The sequence below is a fragment of the Schistocerca nitens genome, chromosome 7 (assembly GCF_023898315.1).
Source record: "Schistocerca nitens isolate TAMUIC-IGC-003100 chromosome 7, iqSchNite1.1, whole genome shotgun sequence".
NCBI classification, from domain to species: domain Eukaryota; kingdom Metazoa; phylum Arthropoda; class Insecta; order Orthoptera; family Acrididae; genus Schistocerca; species Schistocerca nitens.
Genome location: NC_064620.1, coordinates 530603469 through 530618559, shown reverse-complemented (window position 1 = coordinate 530618559; position 15091 = coordinate 530603469). Strand labels below are relative to the sequence as shown.

General features: G+C 46.3%; 1 pseudogene; it reads left to right on the top strand.

Moving 5' to 3' along the window:
- The first annotated feature begins 14661 nt into the window (after positions 1-14661).
- LOC126196986 (5S ribosomal RNA) lies at positions 14662-14779 on the top strand (annotated as a pseudogene).
- Positions 14780-15091: the final 312 nt, after the last annotated feature.

The following is a 15091-nucleotide window of genomic DNA, read 5'->3' as shown; positions in this document are numbered from 1 at the left end:
GGCCACGCCAACTCCGAACTTAGAATATTTTCAGGGCGCCACAACTGGCCTGTTACCTCACAAGAACACGGCACAAGAACGCCGCCCGGCGGCTAGAGGCAAAAAAATAAAAAAAAAATAAAAAAAATCAGGGGTACGATCTTCAGACTGCAACTGATACGAGCCAACACGGCTCAGTATCCTGCACAGTTTTCTGTAGTATGCACAGGAGATCTACTCCTAGTCGGGATTCTGTGATGTATTACACGTCTCACCAGCAATGGCCCACTTAGAATGAATAAATTTGTGAACTTTATCAGTCACTTCTCCATAGATATCCTGTCTTCTTCCTTCAAATGCCGAATTTTTCTGTATGACACAGCTGTGTTGGTTTGCTTGTGTCCGAGATTCACACTTGACCTGTCCAAATCGTTCTCATCCAAAACGTCCAAATTGGCAGCTAACAAACCTTTTCCCAAAACGACTTCATTGGTGCAAAATTATCCAAATAATAGCAATCACATGTTCCCCATCCACTTTTTTTCATTTGTACCATGCTTCTATTTACATGCACCACACTTCTATTTACAAAGTAATGGGATGAATCCTATTTGTCATTGTCTACCAGTGGCTATACAATACACAAAGAATCATTTAGCTGGTCAGCACCCACGCTCATCCAGAGTAGTTTCCTTCTGCCCTTCGGAACTTTATCAAGCAATTTGGGTGTTAATACACTCCTGGAAATTGAAATAAGAACACCGTGAAGACATTGTCCCAGGAAGGGGAAACTTTATTGACACATTCCTGGGGTCAGATACATCACATGATCACACTGACAGAACCACAGGCACATAGACACAGGCAACAGAGCATGCACAATGTCGGCACTAGTACAGTGTATATCCACCTTTCGCAGCAATGCAGGCTGCTATTCTCCCATGGAGACGATCGTAGAGATGCTGGATGTAGTCCTGTGGAACGGCTTGCCATGCCATTTCCACCTGGCGCCTCAGTTGGACCAGCGTTCGTGCTGGACGTGCAGACCGCGTGAGACGACGCTTCAACCAGTCCCAAACATGCTCAATGGGGGACAGATCCGGAGATCTTGCTGGCCAGGGTAGTTGACTTACACCTTCTAGAGCACGTTGGGTGGCACGGGATACATGCGGACGTGCATTGTCCTGTTGGAACAGCAAGTTCCCTTGCCGGTCTAGGAATGGTAGAACGATGGGTTCGATGACGGTTTGGATGTACCGTGCACTATTCAGTGTCCCCTCGACGATCACCAGTGGTGTACGGCCAGTGTAGGAGATCGCTCCCCACACCATGATGCCGGGTGTTGGCCCTGTGTGCCTCGGTCGTATGCAGTCCTGATTGTGGCGCTCACCTGCACGGCGCCAAACACGCATACGACCATCATTGGCACCACGGCAGAAGCGACTCTCATCGCTGAAGACGACACGTCTCCATTCGTCCCTCCATTCACGCCTGTCGCGACACCACTGGAAGCGGGCTGCACGATGTTGGGGCGTGAGCGGAAGACGGCCTAACGGTGTGCGGGACCGTAGCCCAGCTTCATGGAGACGGTTGCGAATGGTCCTCGCCGATACCCCAGGAGCAACAGTGTCCCTAATTTGCTGGGAAGTGGCGGTGCGGTCCCCTACGGCACTGCGTAGGATCCTACGGTCTTGGCGTGCATCCGTGCGTCGCTGCGGTCCGGTCCCAGGTCGACGGGCACGTGCACCTTCCGCCGACCACTGGCGACAACATCGATGTACTGTGGAGACCTCACGCCCCACGTGTTGAGCAATTCGGCGGTACGTCCACCCGGCCTCCCGCATGCCCACTATACGCCCTCGCTCAAAGTCCGTCAACTGCACATACGGTTCACGTCCACGCTGTCGTGGCATGCTACCAGTGTTAAAGACTGCGATGGAGCTCCGTATGCCACGGCAAACTGGCTGACACTGACGGCGGCGGTGCACAAATGCTGCGCAGCTAGCGCCATTCGACGGCCAACACCGCGGTTCCTGGTGTGTCCGCTGTGCCGTGCGTGTGATCATTGCTTGTACAGCCCTCTCGCAGTGTCCGGAGCAAGTATGGTGGGTCTGACACACCGGTGTCAATGTGTTCTTTTTTCCATTTCCAGGAGTGTATTATGTACACAGTGTGTCTTGGAGAGCCATCTCTTTGTCAGAAAATATTAATGTCTGCATAATTTCTGTTTAAGACACCCAGCTTCAAGTCTGCTCAGTACCTCTCATCCATATGGGGCAAAAACTCCATATTCCATCAGAAGTGCTTTGCGCCGCTGAAACTAAACATGCTGCATCCTTTTTTCATACTCCGTATAACCTATTACGTGGAGAGTTCAATCTCATCCTATCCAAGAGATCCAGACTCGCCACACACACGTGAACCCCTGTGTTTAATAACAACTTACGTTCTGTTCCATTTGTAATGGGAACCAAGGACCACTCTGCCTCGGTAAACGTCTTTGTAGCACTGTATTTTATCGGGAATACCATCTGGTGGATTTGGACATTTGTTTAGCGACCATTTACCGCATCCATATCATTTTTTTATTCCTAAAGCCTTGCTCGTGGTTTCTAGCCACTCCAAACTTATTGCATTGTGGCTGGCAGCATTGCTTCAGAACGTGGCTGAAGCACCCACATCTTTAACATTTTACGCCTGTAGTAAAACAATTCACTTGTCCTACACTCGTGTCACATCATGTACCCCTTACAGCTCCATAGCCACAGTAATTGCTCTGGGTAAATACTTTGGGTTCTCCACTCACACTCTCCAAGACATATTGTGAGGAAATCCTCTGAAAAAGGCAGCTAATGCTTTCTATGCTCAGCCTCGAGTACGATGAACTTGTCTGCCTCTTCACATCCTGTTAACTAAGAAGTTTCGTCTTCACTTAAAACTCCCGGGCTGATAGGCCTTGGTCGAAGTATAAAACTGTCTCCTGACGTTTCGTCTCCGACTGCGGGAGACATCCTCGGAGGTAAAGCGGCGAACTGCGAAGAGAACTCGAGGAAGCGCTGATTATATAGGCAGTACAGAGGGCGCCACTGTCGATCACGTGGCGTCGCCTATGAGATTGTCTCTGGTAATGCCAACATTCTCGATTGAAAGTAATCGATCGTCACGCTTGCGGTGCAACGTTGACATCCAAATTTTATCCAGTTTAACACCTTCGTCTTTCGTGTTAAAATTATTACGATGTTTATCAATCTCGATAGCCTCTCTATACAAGCGTGCATAATAATGCGAGGTTTTTGATATGACGCTCGTCTCGCTGAATTTTATTTCATGATCACTTTCCTGGTAAACATGTTCCGCTACGGCCGGCAATTCCTCTTATGTTCGACAAGACGGGTGTTCACACTTCTATTTCTGGTACCCATGTAAACCTGTCCACAACTACAAGGAATTTTATATACCCCCGGTGTAGCCAAAGGGTGCCGTGCATATTTTGCCGACCTAAAAATTCTTTTATTTTCCTAGTAGGTCTGAAAATAGTTTCCACCCCATACTTGCCTAAAACATTCCCAATGCGATCTATGATTTTGCTAATGAACGGAAGAAAAACTTTGCCCATGGACGACTGTTGTTCGTCGTTACTCCTGATTCTCTGCCTAGAGCGAAGTGCTCGATCTATATCCTTGCTAGAATAGCCATTCTTCACGAAAGTTGACCGTAGATGTTCAGTCTCATCTTTTAAATAAACAGGTTCACAAAGTTTGTGCGTCCTGTCTACCAAAGTTTTCATTACACTTCTTTTTTGTCTAGGATGGTGGTTTGAATCTTTGTGTAGATAACGATCAGTATGTGTGGGCTTTCTATACACCTTATGGCCCAACGTTCCGTCCGGTCGTTTAATCACAGACACATCCAGGAAGTTCAATTGCCCATTCCTTTCTGTCTCCATAGTGAACTGGATTTTCGGATTAATGCTGTTTAAATGTGTCAGGAAGGCATCCAACTTCTCTGCTCCGTGTGTCCATACTACGAACGTGTCATCGACATAGCGATACCATCTGGCTGGTCTCTTACTGGCAGACTGCAACGCCAGTTGTTCAAAAGTCTCCATAAATAAGTTAGCCACAGCAGGACTGAGAGGACTGCCCATAGCCACCCCGTCAATCTGCTCATAAAAGTCACTATTGTATTGAAAGTAGGTTTTTGTGAGGCAGTGTCGGAATAATACCACAATATCGGTGGGAAACATATCCGCTATACATAAGATAGCTTCGTTTACCGGAATCATGGTAAATAACGACACAACGTGAAAACTGACGAGGATATCATTCGGGCCCACGCTCGTTTCCTTTAACTTGTCAATGAAATGAGCTGAATTTTTAATATGACTGTCCGTCCTACCAACATAAGGCTGCAGCATTGAGGCAAGGTGTCTAGCTAACTCGTGTGTTGGTCCGCCTATAGCGCTGACAATTGGCCTCAACGGAATCCCAGGTTTATGAACTTTGGGTAAGCCATAAAGTCTAGGTGGGTACGCTTCTGTTTTACAAAGCAGCTTCTTATCGTCGGAGCTTCTTTTAAGTGAAGACAATACCGGCCGTGAAAGTTTACATTCTATGATTAACAAGTTTCGGTTTTTTTGTTATTTGGATCCTGTCTAGAAAAGTCTACACTGATTTCTTTCGTTTCTGTGATACTCCACCGAGCGGCTACTATACCTGATAGTGCTGTAAAAGCAATGTCCTTCATCTGCTGAAATGTACATGAGTTTCTCATTTCCTCATGTACGTTTTTGCTTCATCTGTCCCAACATCCAGCATTGCGACAGCTTCCAACTCTACTATAAATGTCAACACATCCTCCATTGCGTTGGCTGAGACAGAGGTAATCTGACTAGAAACAGCTGAACTCTATAAAAGTGTGACCGCTCTAGATGAAGCCTTCCCTGCATCTGTTTCAGCAAATTCTTATAAAAACTGCGTATTGTCTGCTGTTAAAGTCTTCATTTGTTTTGTTAAAGATGTAAAGGCCTTCTGTGAGGAAACACCCTGCGTATCCCTGACAGCACGAAAACATTTACCAACCAAAAATCAGAAACAAAATAAACAGAATAAGAAAACTAGCAGAAAAACTACAGGCACCCTAAAATAGCAACAAAAATGTTCTCAATAATTGCGTCGATTAATCGACCATCTCGTCTCTGAAACTGGTGTGCATAATGGCGATAGCGCCGAAAATAAAGCACATTGTAGCCTAACAACTTGCTCTGCATGCATCTTGCTGTGTTATCAATAATTGCGTCGATTAATCAACCATCTCGTCTCTGAAACTAGTGTACATAATGGCGATAGCGCCGAAAATGAAGCACATTGTAGCCTAACAAATTTCTCTGCATGCATCTTGCTACATACAAGCGTAGTCTTCACTTGTCTTACCTCTTAACCGAGAAAGACTGACAGGTCCCACAGCTATTACAAACTACAGTTTTAAGTTTCTGTGACAATCCGATTTCCCAACCATGTCCGTGTACAAGAACAGAGGCAGGAAACCAAATACTAAGTCCACTCATTACACTGCGTCGATGATGATGGTGACAGTCCTGTCATCCGTAGCAGCTGAATCATCCTCTCCGCGGACAGTAGCCACTTACATTGCAATCTCGGAGATAGGTATGGACTTATATGCTAGCAGGTGGATTGGGCTGCTGATATGTCAAGAGCTTGGTATACAGTGGTGATACTGGCTGGAGTCAAACGGTGATCTGTCAGTGAAACATCTCTGGTTAAGAAAGCTGTTTATTCAGAATGGGTGCAGTGGCTGTATCCAAGCCAGAGACGCACTCAGTAACCCTGTGTGACATAGTCAGCCATGGCCACAGCTGCGTGCTTGCCTCAGTAATTGTCCACCAGCAAGGTGGAGTATGTGTGATGGTGCAGGATGTATCATGCTGCTTTGCACAGCAAGAGAACACTGACACAGAACAGTGGCGCCTACTTGCGACGCACAATGTAAGGCACATCTGGCTGCCGGTCTGCTTCTGTAGCATCAGTGTAAAGACCACTAGAAACAGCGACATTAAACTGCGGCCTCCAGTGTGGCAGATGACAATGGCATGCACCTATATTGGGAAATGGACAACAATAAACTGGGCCCATATGGATGGAGGAAGCATGGACACTAGCTGAGAAGCTAGATGGCCCCAGCTCGAACCCATTGCCCAACAGAAAGGGAGCCATCAGCAGAAACTAGTCACCCAGTGAGTGACTTGACACTGCGATGGTCCCAAGTTGATGCCATGCAGAGTTAGGCAGAGAGTTGCAGCCAATGCTGGTAAAGTCTGTATACAAAAGCTGGCTGTTTCATTTTGTACTGCAAGCGATCTTCCTCTTGTGGTGATTGGCTGGCGTCGACTGTGTCACTGGACATAATGAGCACAACTGAACACTATCGAGACAGAGGGTCTATATTGGATGGCATACACTGAGGTGACAAAAGTCATGGGATACCTCCTAAAATCGTGTCGTACCTCATCTTTCTCGCGGCAGCTTGACGTTGCATGGAGTCAAAAAGTTGTTGGAAGTCCCCTGCGTAAATATTGCGCCATATTGTCACTACAGCTGTCCATAATTGCTAAAGGGTTGGCGTGCGGGATTGTATACATGAACAGACCTCTGGAGTATGTCCGATAAATGTTCTGTGGGATTCATGTCGGGAAATCTGGGTGCCAAATCATTTACTCGAGTTTCCAGATTGTTCTTCAAACCAATCGAAAACAACTGTGTTCTGGTGACACGGCGCATCATCATCCACAAAAATTCCATTGTTGTTTGGGAACATGAAGTCCATGAATGGCTGCAAATGGTTTCCATGTAGCCAAACATAGCCATTTCTAACCAGTGACCAGTTCAGTTGGACTAGGGAACCCAGTATAATCCACGTAAACACAGCCCCCACAACAATGCAGCCACCATCAGGCTGCAAAGTGTGTTGTTGGCAACCGGGGTCTATGACTTCCTGGGGTCTGCACTACACTCGAACCCTACCATCTGCTCTTACCAACTGTGGTAGGGACTCCTCTGATCAAGCCACGGTTTCCCAGTTGTCTGGCGTCCAACGTATATAGTTGCAAACTCAGGATAGGCGTCGCAGGTGATGCTCTCGCGTCGATCGTGTGCTGCCACATTTCGGGGCACTATCCTAACGGATAAGTTCGTCCTACGTCCTACACTGAATTCTGCTGTTATTACACGCAGTGTTGCTTGTCTATTAGTAATGACAATTCTACGCAAACGCCACTGCTCTCGGTCATTATGTGAACGAATTCGGTCACTTCGTTGTCTGTGGTGAGAGTCTGGTATTCACGGCACGCACTTGACACTGTGGAGCGCTGCTGCTACGGTCGCAGGTTCGAATCCTGCCTCGGGCATGTATGTGTGTGATGTCCTTAGGTTAGTTAGGTTTAAGTATTCTAAGTCTAGGGGACTGATGATCTCAGATGTTACGTCCCAGAGTGCTCAGAGCAATTTGAACCATTTTTGAAACTGTGGATCTCGGAATATTGAATCCCGTAACGATTTCCGAAATGGAATGTCCCATGCGTCTAGCATCAACCACCATTCCTCGTTTAGAGTCTGTTAATTCACTACGGGAACGTTTGCACATGAATCAACTGAGTGTAAATGACAGCTCCACCAGTCCACTGCCCTTTTATACCTTGTGTAAGCTATATTACCGCCGTCTGTAAATGTGATATCGCTACCCCATGACTTTTGTCAGCTCAGTGTATATGTGAGCCGGGCTAGCTAGCATTTCCTGAACGGTAGTACTTTTGACATTCAAGCCGCAACAGGTTGGGGCAGCCGGGTGTCATTGTCGGGTAACCCAGGTTTTCCTGTCTAGTAAGATCCTCCAGAAGCCCTGCCAATACAGTCCGGTATCACAACGTCAGCTTTCAGAGACAGTGTACTGAATGAGTTTTCTTGTGTACTACATATGCCGTCTTTCTCCAAACAACCTAGTTATTTGTCCTCTGAAAAGCTGTTGCCGTCAGTCGAGACTTGAATAGATTGGAAACGGACAAAACATAGCCTTTCTCAGTGTTTACGTTATTTAAAGGTGATTACAGTTGCAAAATATTTGCTATGTACTATAATCAGCTTAACAAGAATATTTCAGCGCCTCCTACCACATCTTCAACGTGGAAACGAAAGAACGTCAAAATAATAATTTCGGAGCGCTCTCTCTGCGTTTATGGTGAGAGCACTTCCAAAGAGAGCAGCACGCTTTTAAATCAGAATATAGGGCATTTGCTCCAGAAAATGAGAACAAAGCAAAGATACTAATCTCCGTCTGCAGAGCGACTTACACACTCTGCTGGCTGGGAATGGCCAGAGCGGGCTTCACAGGCAGCAAAGTGGAGGGAGGGAGGACTCGCTTTGAGACCAAACATACTCTCGCTGCGGAGCGAAATGAAACTAGTGCCGCTTACTGGACGGAAGTGTTCCCATTCATATTAATCCTTATTCATTTTCGGTCTCTCTCCCCGCTCTCTCCCCCTATTTTATCTCGAAAGCTAATCTTTTACAGTCTATAGAGGGTCCTGTGAAAACTCTGGCGTGGACGTGAAAAATCGCGCGCACACCAGAAACGCATTTCAGCAGTGCGGTGCTTTCCTTTAACGTTGCTGCCGCGGCGTGCCAGTTTTAATTTACCTCCGTAATATCGATACGTTTGTTGCTAAAGAGGGCTTGCGCGCTCTGACAGAATACCTTCCTATTTATTTCTAAGGGGAAATACATTCATGCATTTAGCAAAAATTTTGTCTTTCTTTGACGTCAAGTGGGTAATTAAAATTTTGTATTTATGCAATAATAGGAAACGCAATCTATTGAAGTAGCACCTCAGTGAGGATAAGTTATAAGTATTATTATTAGCACTCTGCTACAGAAACATTAGTTATTTACGTATACGGCGAAGTAATAATATGTATTCATTATCTTTACCCAGATTACACAATGCCCATCAAATAACTGAGCCCCTCCCGACACAATCCTGTCATTTTCTGTCGGAGTATGTCCCCCAGTTAATGTCTTTCCCATTTTTATGCACAGTAGGTAATGTTCAAATTCTGTTTTTGTCTACATGAACATATAGATTTCTCCGCTTCGTGTAGTGTTGCACTACATTCTGGAATTCACGTTGCACATTGAGATTTCAGTAGGAATTTCCATGTAGGAAAAGGCAGGAGTTGCTCTAGAGACAGTTGTAGCTTGGTTGTTGAGACTGCTGACCATGAGCTCTAGCTTTCGGAGTTATGTTCTTGCTGAGAAACGGCGGTGTGCCCGAATTCTGGGACTATCTGGTCGTCTGTCAGTGAGCATCTTGATTCTGCCATTGCTTCCATCATTTTCTCTCCTCAGCAGCTTCCCTACTTTTAGTAGGTACGATGGCAGTTACGTGGTATCCTGGAATTAGGCTGAGAAATCCGAAATTGAGACGTGTCCTTGGACTGAGGGCTACGCTTTGTGTGTAATAATAAACTCCCTACGGCAATAGTATACTCGGCTGCAGAGAAGCACAGTTCCAAGGTTGACGTCCCAAGCACTTTGAGTGCTTCGGCTTCATATTTCGCACGGTAACGTTTGGACTAAGTATTTTCTGGTGTTCACTTTTTGTATTGAGATATTGTTGCCTGAATGTCAGACTTGTGTCCTAGGTCACATCAAGACATTTCGAGTATCAATTGTATTGTAAAGTACGACATTCTGTCGGCATGATGAAGTCTGTCTTGATTTGGTTTCGTCTTTTTTTTTCTTTTTTTTGGAAATATTTCGTCGCCTCTCAAAATAGTTATTATTGCTCTTTAAAACATCTTTCTGTTATCATACAAACATTCTTCAAATCACGTTACTATGATTGCAGTATGTTGTTGTTGTGGTCTTCAGTCCAGAGACTGGTTAGATGCAGCTCTCCACGCTAGTCTATCCTGTGCAAGCTTCTTCATCTCACAGTACCTACTGCAACCTACATCCAGTGTATTCATCTCTTGGTCTCCCTCTACGATTTTTACCCTCCACGCTGCCCTCCAATACTAAATTTGTGATCCCTTGATGCCTCAGAAAATGTCCTACCAACCGGTCCCTTCTTCTAGTCAAGAGTCCGCAGCTTGTGGTCTTGCGGTAGCGTTCTCGCTTCCTGCACACGGGGTCCCGGGTTCGATTCCCGGCGGGGCCAGGGATTTTCTCTGCCTCGTGATGACTGGGTGTTGTGTGTCTTTCATCATCATTTCATCCCCATCGACACGCAAGCCGCCGAAGTGGCGTCAACTCGAAAGACTTGCACCAGGCGAACGGCCTACCCGACGGGAGGCCCTAGCCACACGGCATTTCCATTTCTAGTCAAGTTGTGCCACAAACTCCTCTTCTCTCTAATCCTATTCAGTACCTCCTCATTAGTTATGTGATCTACCCATCTAATCTTCAGCATTTTTCTGTAGCACCACATTTCGAAAGCTTCTATTCTCTTCTTGTCTAAACTATTTATCGTCCACGTTTCACTGCCATACGTGGCTGCACTCCATACAAATATTTTCAGAAGAGAGTTCCTGACACTTATATATTCGATGTTAACAAATTTCTCTTCTTCAGAAGCGCTTTCCTTGCCATTGCCAGTCTACATTTTATATCCTCTCTACTTCGAACACCATCATTTATTTTGGTCCCTAAATAGCAAAACTCATTTACTGCTTTAAGCGTCTCGTTTCCTAATCTGATATCCTCAGCAACACCCCATTTAATTCGACTTCATTCCATTATACTCGATTTGCTTTTGTTGATATTCATCTTATATCTTCCTCTCAAAACACTGTCCATTCCGTTCAGCTGCTCTTCCAGGTCCTTTGCTGTCTCTGACATGTAATCGGCGAACCTCAATGTTTTAATTTCTTCTCCATGGATTTTAATACCTACTCCGAATTTTTCTTTTGTTTCCTTTACTGCTTGCTAAATATACAGATCGAATAACATCGGGGATAGGCTGCAACACCGTCTCACTCCCTCCCCAACCACTGCTTCCCTTTCATGCCCCTCGACTCTTAGAACTGCCATCTGGTTTCTGTACAAATTGTAAATAGCCTTTCGCTCCCTGTATTTTACTCCTACGACTTCCGAATTTGAAAGAGAATATTCCAGTCAACATTGTCAAGAGCTTCTCTAATTCTACAAATGCTAGAAACGTAGGTTTGCCTTTTCTTAATCTATTTTATTACTTAAGCCGTAGGGTCAGTATTGCCTCACGTGTTCCATAATTTCTACGGAATCCGAACTGATCTTCCCCGAGGTCGGCTTCTACCAGTTTTTCCGTTCGTCTGTAAGGAATTCGTGTTAATATTTTGCAGCCGTGGCTTATTAAACAGATAGTTCGGTAGTTTTCACATCTGTCAGCAACTGCTTTCTTTTGGATTGCAGTATATTAACAAATTATTGATGCTGAATTAGTTTCGATGTGAATATTAAATTCAGGTGAAACAGAAGTTATGTTATAGGCCCACACTACGGTAAGACACATGGAAACATTGAAAGACGTGCAAGCTTAAAAGTAAATGCAGACGCTGTCCAAGCCTGCAGCTAATTTACCACGAATGGCACCTGTACAATGTCCTCAGTCCGTCGCAAGTGTCTGTGTTCTGCGTAGCTGAGAGTGCATTATGTCGGAGCTAAGTGACTTCGAAGGTGACAGCATAGTTGTTGCTCGTTTGGTGGATGCTTTCGTAACCAAGGTAGCCGAAACGCTTGGTGTTTAAAGAGGCACCACATCTGAGACAAATATCGGATACAGGAAAAGTGGGAAAATATCACCCGTTAAGTCACAACGCAGACGAAAGTGGGCACTGAGGGATCGCGACAGACGGTCCTTGAAGATGATCGAGACGGAAAGTAGGGGGGGGGGGAGGGGGGAATTGTTCAAATGGCTTGAGCACTATGGTACTTAACATCTGAGATCATCAGTTCCCTAGAACTTAGCACTACTTAAACCTAGCTAACCTAAGGACATCACACACATCCATGCCCGAGGCAGGATTCGAACCTGCGACCGTAGCGGTCGCAAAATAGAGGGGGGGGGGGGACTATAGGCGCATAGACACTGTGGAACTGAATGTCACACTCGCGAACATTGTTAGCTCCAAAACAATAGAAGGAGAGCTCCATAACGAGGGAACTGCAGGGTAAGCTGGAATTAGAAAACAATTCATCAGTGATGCAAATGCCCGTATAAGGGAAAACGCGGTGCAAAAGAAATGAAATCTGAACTTTCGAGCAACGGAAGAAAGTCATTCGGTCCACTGAATCTCGTTTCACACTGTTCCAAACTTCCGACTGAGTATACGTCCCAGGAGTGAAACAGGTCGGGTGTTCGCTGGTGATCTGGGCAGCCCTATCGCAGTATCCCACAGTAACCGTGTGGTAACTTTGCAAGGTCGCAAAGCTGCCAGGAATTACGTGAGCTAAGATTCGTCCCATTGTGCAATTTTTGTTCCCCAGTGGTGATACTGATTTTCAAATACGAGAGGTCCCCTGTTGACACAACTGGCGTTGTCCAGAAGTGGTTACGTGAGCACGAGAATGAATTGTCACACTTCCCCTAGCCAACACAGTTACCATTTCTCAATATTATTGAACTTTTCTGGTCTACTTTGGAGAGAAGTACTCGTGATCGCTATCCAATTCCGTAATCCTGCCACTATTCTGCAATAATAATGGCGAAAGATTCTCTCGAAGAGCACACAGGACCTGTATTTATGCATTCCGATAAAACTGGACCGTATTGGGTATGGCAAAGTGATCTGTTTTTGGTTACCCTATATTTTTTTCGAAGCCCTGTATACTCAGCACCCTATTCGCTTCAAGATTTCTTAGATTGAATGCATAGTCTGCGGTTTTAAATAGATTAGGGTTCAGAAAATTCTCATCTTAGCAATTACACAGCTCATCTAGAGCTGTTGTTAGTTTCTTTGATAGTTCTGCAAGGTTCGCAGGAGAGCTTCTGTAAAGTTTGGAAGGTAAGAGACGAGATACTGGCAGAAGTAAAGCTGTGAGGACCGGGCCTGAGTCGTGCTTCGGTAGCTCAGATGGTAGAGCACTCCGCGAAAGGCAAAGGTCCCGAGTTCGAGTCTCGGTCGGGCACACAGTTTTAATCTGCCAGGAAGTGTCTTTGATAGTTGTTTGAAGATCGTCCTTCATGCAGCTATGATATGAATTTATTGCTGTGTCATTCTATTAAGAGACTGGTCAGTTTTATATACCGCACAAAAGACTGGTGTAACCTCATTCTATTGTAAATCTAACTGCATAAGCTCATTTCTCTTTCTTCCTTGTAGGCTTGCAATGAACCCTGTTTCTGAATAAAGGTTCCAATATAAACAGCAGTCAGAGGTCAGTCTTTGTACTGTAGCGGGACTTCTGCCAGCGAATGTATCAGGATGACCAAATGTAGCGGGAAGACACCAAATGTAGTAGGTGCTTGCCAGGATGTGACGTACTAAAATTCGGCGAGAAATTTCCAAATGATTTATTGTTTCGAATTGCAGTGTCCTCGTTCACATCGGTCTGCGCCACTGGGCCCCATAATGCTGAGGAGGCACCCCAGCAGCCTGTGCAATGCAATGTTGTGTCGTGCCAGCCTTGTACGCCAGTGGAGTTGTGGCGCCGTCAGGAAGCTGGGAGTTGGCTCAGCGGTCTGCGTCCCTGCCGACTCATCGTTGTGAGCTGCAGGTGACCAGTTGCGTCCTTCTTCTCGCCGGCGTGGCTGAGAACGCGGCCACAAACAAGCGCCTGAGATCCGGCGTCCGAATGAGCGGCCCTCGCCTTGAGATGCCTCCGGCGTGTGTTGGATGCCAGGATGACTGCCCGCGGTAGTGAGCTGTCGAGTGGCCCGACACTGGCTGGCTGCGGACGCCGCGTCGGCCTCAGAGGGTCGAACCAACGACCCGCCGTGGACTGGGACTCTGTCGCCCCATCTGTTGCTGCCTGTAGCCCGGCAGTGTGACACACCTCGCCGTCCAGGAGAGCTGCCACACTTGAATGATTCTCGTTAGAAAACGGCACCTCGTTATTCTTGGCTGTGCGCCTCTGTTTTGCCAAGCGCGCCGCTTGGCGTCCTGTATGCATAACACTTAGGTTGGCCAGTGGCCCCCTTCCGCCTCTGATATGTGCCATGGAAACTGCTGTGTGTGCCTTCTCAGGCAGTGCTATGCCCCTGTGGCCTCTATTTGCCTTCGCAACTGCTGGTATGAGTAACTCACAGCAATCCGGCCCGCACCTGGTTGTAACTTGTGCTCAGAATATTGCACACAACTACCTTTCCCTATCCTAAACGGTGGTGCCGCTACAGTACCACGACTGGCAAGCATGTACCATTGGACTGTCCTTAGCTGACCAGACAACTTGTCTGAGTGCCTTGAGGAGATCTCAGTCTCATGACACTGCAAGGATTTTTCCGTGTTTGGCAATCTAGAACAGACTCGACTCAGTTTTGCAAGGGCAACTGTAGGGCTACGTGAAATAGACATAACGGTCCAGCTCGGTAATGCTGACATTTAGTGCCGGGTGTGATATGTACTAGTCTCATAGCTGATTTTCATCTGTGACTAGTTCCAAGAATTTAAAAGTTTGCACCTCACTCATGAGTGGCAACGACCTTGTCGCAGTGGATACACCGGTTCCCGTGAGATCACCGAAGTTAAGCGCTGTCGGGCGTGGTCGGCACTTGGATGGGTGTCCATCCAGGCCGCCACGCGCTGTTGCCATTTTTCCGGGTGCACTCAGCCTCGTGATGCCAATTGAGGAGCTACTCGACCGAAAAGTAGCGGCTTCGCTCAAGAATACCATCATAACGACCGGGAGAGCGGTGTGCTGACCCCATGCCCCTCCTGTGCACATTCTCCACTGAGGATGACACAGCGGTCAGATGGTCCCGGTAGGCCACTCGTGGCCTGAAGACGGAGTGCTTTTTTTAACCTCACTAATGAAAGCTGTTTTAATAAAATTTCGAGTTTTCAAAATGTATGTGAAAGAAAACGTAAGTACTGCGTTTTATTAACTTTCAGAAAAAAAAACTG